Consider the following 5,999-nt stretch of genomic DNA (forward strand, 5'->3'; position numbering starts at 1 on the left):
CCCCCGTGGTCTTTTCCAACTCTGTGATTCTATTATATCCCTTCATATATTTCAACAGAGCTGTCATATCTCTCCTAAACCTTCCCTTTTGCCTCTGCTTTGAGTTGGCTGAGCTGGAGCCCCACTCAAGAGAGTGGTGCTTGTGGTGTACCTTCAAATCATTTCTGACTTAAGGCAAACCTGTCATAGGGTTTCCTTGGTAAGTTTCTTCAGAGAGGGTTTGCCATTGCCATCCTCTGAGGCTGAGATAGTGTGACTTGTTCCAGGTCACCTCAGTGGGTTTCCTTGGCCGAACTGGGATTCAAACCATGTCTCCAGAGTCCTGGTTCAACACTCAAACCTCTACAGCATGCTGGCTCTTACTCCTGATGAAACCTGTGGAGACTTGGTCTGTAATGCAAAGTTGAGCAGTTTCATAGGCTTTACATCTTATGGCTCCATCCCATGGAATCCTGGGATTCATAGTTGGTGAGGTGCTTAGACTTTTTGCTCTGGAGGCATTCCTTCACTCTCCGGATCCAGAGCAGACAGTCCTAAGAGCCTCCCCAAACTGCAAATCCCACAGTACCATAGGATGTGGGATCAAACAGTTTTGAATTTATAATGTAACTTTTGTCTGATCTGCAGCACCAGAGTAGTACAGTTTGACACCACTCTAACTGACATGGTTCAGGGCAATAAAATCTGGGATTTGTAGTTTTGTGAGATATTTATCCTTCTCTGTTAAGAGAGCTCTGATGCCAAAACAAACTACAAATCCCAGAATTCCATAGGGTGGTGCCATGACAGTTAAAGCAGTGTCAAACTGTCCTATTTCTACATTAGACCTTTGTCACAAATTTCCTGTGTCTTCCTACAGCCTTTACAGTGGTGCCTCTGAAGCAGTCATTGTGGGTGGCAGGCTTCCTACGTAGAAAGTGTAAAATGCTGTGCTTGTTTCTTATGTCACCCTTGGCAAGAGGACCCAAATGCGTGCTGTACCAGTGTTACTGGCCTGGCCCTGGCACACTGGGATTGTGTTTGGCAAATGATGGCAAAGGTGATTTAAAGCCAAACTGGGCAGAAGCTAGCCTGGGGTGGTAGCACACAAACCACTGGCTCACCTTGGCTGATGGGGATGGAAGTTCACATGGTTGATTTTGAACTACAACTCCCGCTGCTGTTGCTGCTGCTTCAGTCTCATACAGCTGGGGGAATCTGCCCCTAGAAGGCTGCAGATTGGGATCCAGTCCCAGAAAATAAAAATGGATGTCTGGTGGAGTCCAAAATCTTCAGGCTGCATGCAACAAGCATACAAATTGAATGTTCCCTTGAAATAAAGCAGTAGGTACCTTGTGGCTGGTAGGGCCTACGTACCCTAAAAGTACTGGATCCTGTCTGATCTTGGAAACTAAGCAGGATCAGCCCTGGTTAGTACTTGGATTGGACACTGCCAACAGATAACGGGGATGTAGGCAATATTTCAGAGGATGGACCTGGCAAAACCATTTCTGAAACCCTAGACGGTTCATGGGGGTTACCACAAGTCAACAGTGAATTGAAGACACACATACACCTCTTGTGGATGTGCTCAGAAGTAGTGACCTTGATGACTAGTTGGAAGCATTTCTGTCCCTGAAGAAGGGAGGAAGCAGTGGTGCTTGGGCTTGGGCTGAATTTACTTCACAGGCGTGTACCGGTTTAATTGCATAACTTCAAACAGTCCGCTCTCAGGCTGAAACTGCTGGCAGTTTAATTGTTTCTCATCCCAAGAAGATGTTGAGTTGGGGAGAGCTTTAATAATAATAATAATAATTTTTTTTATTTTTATACCGCCCTTCCATAGATCAGGGCGGTTCACAGCAAATATCAATAAAACAATTAAGAATACATAAAAACACCCCCATACAAATAGCAAGGTTCCACCCACTTTGTCTCTGGGGCTTAACTATAAGTTATTATTTGGACAGAACAATGGCATAGGTTGCCATAAACATTTGGTATAAGTTACCATAAACACTTACAAGTGATTTGCCCCATGCAATTCTGTAAATATTTAGGTAAGAAATAAACCAATAATTCTAGGGGACATACTTCCAGGTGAGGCTAGGACTGCAGTTTTAAACGTATCAATCCAACTAGATAGATTTTCTCTGCAGTAATGAGTGATATACAGTTGCCCCCTCCATTTGTGCAGACTTCAGATCTGTGACCCGCGCTTACTTGTGAGGAGCAAATGGAGGAGGTTAAAATGGGGCGCATGCCCATGGCATGCACCTGCAGTCGCTTGTGGGTACACACCCCCATTCAAGCCTATGGGGCTTGAATATCTGCGAGTTTCTGTTTTTTTTGGGGGGGGGGGGGCTGGAACAGATCCCTGCAAAAACAGAGGGCTGACTGCATTCTTTCTAGCTATGCCCAAACTTTTCAGTTGGTCATTGTTTTCCATCCCATCCCAAATCTTGTTTAAACCAGGAGGAAGGCAGATTTTAAAGAGAGCTTGCTTGCCCTGTTTGAAACAGAGGTAGCAACATTGGACAGGATCCAACAGTGTCATTCTGATGGCAGAATTCTTTTTCTTGGTGGAGAAAGAGTAGGAGAGATTTCCCCCTCTCCCTGTGCAGACCCCTGCCTGTGTACCCCCCCTTCTCAAAAAGCTGCTCAGGAGGGTTGGGAAACCTTAGAAACAGGTTTTCAGACATCATGGAAGGCTACTATGTGGGAGTGGAAGAAGAAAGTAGATGTCCACTAGAGTGACTTTGGATTTAGATCATTGACACAACATATAGTCCAAACTCTTTCTCATATAAGGCAACCCTTAGAAACAGTAAGTCACTTGATCAGAGCTTTGTACGGGGGACTGACAGAGCAGTGATTTGAGATCTTCACTGGAGGCCCTGTTGTGTGTCCCACCATCTCATGAACTTAGGTTGGTGGGTACATGCAACAGGGCTCTCTCTGGAGCAGCGCCTCGATTGTGGAACTCTCTGTCCAAAGAAGTTTGGCTGGCCCCTATCTTTTAAAATTCTAGTGAGCAGTGAAAACAGCACTGTTCTGCATCGCATTCAGTATTTGAAATTACTTTTTTAACTGTTTAAAAACTTGATTCTAGGATAGTTTTTAGACCGCTAGTTTTTAGACCACTAGAGTTTTAAAAGAGTATTTTAATGTGTTTTTTAAAAAAATATTTTTAAAAACTTTACCTTGCTCTAATTGTTTTTTATTTGTTTATCACATTGTTGCTTACTCGTGAGGAGCAAATGGAGGAGGTTAAAATGGGGCCCTTGTGGTAATGGAGGAAATATAAAAATGTTTTAAATACAAATAATTAAATAAAAATAAAGGCGGGTGACCAGAGGATCTATATCAGGTACATGTTTCTAATGGCCTTTCTTTTTTCTTTTTGTAGCAGTATAGAAGGCAGCGCTGCATAGAACCTCAGTACCTCATTGTCCCAGCCGCCTGTTAAGATGCAGCAGAAGAGCAGTAGGATTCTTGTGTAACATGTTTCCTACTTTCCTCGAGCTTCATTACAAGGGTGGTTTGATGACCAGATCATTGTGATATCTGACATTGCTGTTTCGTTGTTCTTTTGAAAAACAGAACACTGGTGTCTTGTGATAGTTCTCCTTCTCTTTTAAAAAAAGTGCAATTATGTAAATAATAGGGGCCAACATTTTTACCTGCTGTTGTACAGTAGTTTATGGTTCCCTCTGACTCTTGAACTTCCAATGAAAAGGCTTATTTCTGATTTCAGTGTCAGATGGAGATTTACTGGGCTTCCACTTTTAAATGTATGTGTGTGTTTTTATATGGGAAGAGCTGAAATAGCTAAAACTTGATGCTTCCTTTTTCGGAATGGGAAGGGGGAATATTGTAATGTCAAAAATAGACTTTATATGTGTAACTTGAACTCTCTGTGGAACACTGTTGATATGAAGACGTATTTTTGTACAAAAAATCATTAGAGATTGCAAGAAGAGAGTAAACATTTGTAGAAGTCCACTTGACCCTTGGCTTCTTAACACTGCCATTTAGGATGTTTTGAGAACTTACCCAATTTAGATGAGTTTCCTAACATTTTATATTAAATGAGGGTAAAAGTGTTCATCTTAAATAGTTTCCAAGTTTTTGTTTTCTTGGATCTGCTGCGAAGGTTCATTTATGGAGGGGGGAAGGGGAGAAGAAGAAAAACCCTGAAGTTTTATTTTTTAATGTATTGAAGGTATTTTTGTATGCACTTGTTAGGATTTGTCAAGTTGTATATATGCGTTTTTAAAGAGTATCCTATTTTATGTAAATCAACTTTATAAATAAAATCTATTTATAAGTAATTTTTGTTATCATAGTTATGCCCTTTTGTCTTCCCGGATGTTGCAAAGGGGAAAGTTACAGAAAATAAATTTGCCTCTTAGTCTTCCCTCTTCTCTCTGACACAAACACACATAGTGTGGATCTTTTTTTTTACTTACACAGAGACAGTGGTATCATTAGGAGGTGCAAGGGATGTGCAGCATGCTGGGTGACACCCAGAAGGGAGCTGTATACCTGGGGCTGGTAAGGTTGTGAGAACTGGTGCCACATCCCTTTCTCGCTTACCTGGCAGCTGCATAAGTCCCCAAACAGCCTTCCAAAGGCTGCAGCACTGCGCCCCCTCAAGCAGCAAGCTCTGCTTTTGGGTGGAAGTGTCATTTGTTTAGGGTCCAGAGTGGCTGTTCTTCTGAGCAGTTGCTTCTGATGCTAAAAAGCTGCTGGGAGGCTGCAGCATTGTACACAAGCAGCAGGCACTACTTGGCTAGGTGGAGGCCGAGTACCTTTCATTTGGGGCCTGACAAGGCTGCTCTAGATCCCAAATGGCATGTGCCATTTGTTTGGGGGTACTGCAGCTGCTCCCGTGAGCCACTGCACAGGGCCCCAAATGGTCATCCAGAGGTTGCTGCAAGCCCCCACCCAACAACAGTCTTGCTGGGCAGTGTCAGGGTGGTCAGGGGGTCAGGCAAGCAAGGCATTGGGAGGGAGAGGTGGGGCAGTCAGCCTTCACCACTGTCCCCCTACTGCAGATGGGGGGGGGGACATCAGGCATGAGGATGGCACTGCACAGAGAAGATATGTGAGGAACGTGCTGACAGTTGCTGATATCAAGCTGGCTAGGTAATTGAAGTCAAGTAAAAACTAGTGTCATTATCCTAGATAAAGGCCACATAGCTTAACAGACATTTTAAGATTTATATGCCATACCATTACATCAAACAGCTATAGTTTTGAAGCAGCAACTATGATTATTATTTTTTTGTGGGAAATACTTTTAAATATACTGGGTGATTCAAAAAGAATAGTGCAAAAGTAAAACTGTTCTTACTCAGTTTTGCACCATTCCTTTTGAATCATCCTGTACATGCCACCTCAGGTGAGAAAGGTTTAAATGAAAGCCAATTTCTCTTTGAAGTTGACAGAGTGTAAAGTTCCACCAGGGTACTTTTGTAAATAAACTAGGAGGGTGGTGGCCAGCTAGCATGAGCGACGTCCCTGGAGTCTTTTCACACTACAGGTTTGTAGTACTGTATGATTCTACTCTTAAGGGCCATGGTTCACTCCTATGGCTTCTGGGATTGGCAGTTTAGGGAGAGATATTTAGAAATCAGTGCCCCAGAACTTCTCCAGTGCCCCTTCCAGGATTCCATTGGATGTTGCCAGGGTAGTTAAAGTGGAATTGTAGTGGTATATCTGTGTAGTGTGAAAGGCTCCATGGTGTACCTCCATAGCTATTTGGATCATGGAGTGAAGCTGTGCCCGCAGACCATCCAACAGTTATTTCACAGTCTAGAAAAAAATTGCATGAGGAAGTACTGTGTAGCTCCTTATCCAATGTCAGAAAATAAAAAAAAACAACAGTTACACTAGCATAAGTCACTACTGTATCAGTATTCTGGTCATAGAGTTTAGTTATCAAAGGGGCCATTCAGACTACAGAAAAAACTGGGTTTGAAAGCGATTCTTGCATGTGAAGTTCATATTGGATC

General features: G+C 42.9%; 1 pseudogene; it reads left to right on the forward strand.

Moving 5' to 3' along the window:
• LOC121926404 overlaps nucleotides 1–4,254 on the forward strand; it is a 5,541-nt pseudogene extending 1,287 nt beyond the window's left edge.
• The last annotated feature ends 1,745 nt before the right edge of the window (nucleotides 4,255–5,999 follow it).

The sequence above is a fragment of the Sceloporus undulatus genome, chromosome 1, assembly GCF_019175285.1.
Source record: "Sceloporus undulatus isolate JIND9_A2432 ecotype Alabama chromosome 1, SceUnd_v1.1, whole genome shotgun sequence".
In the NCBI taxonomy this organism is placed as follows: Eukaryota; Metazoa; Chordata; class Lepidosauria; order Squamata; family Phrynosomatidae; genus Sceloporus; species Sceloporus undulatus.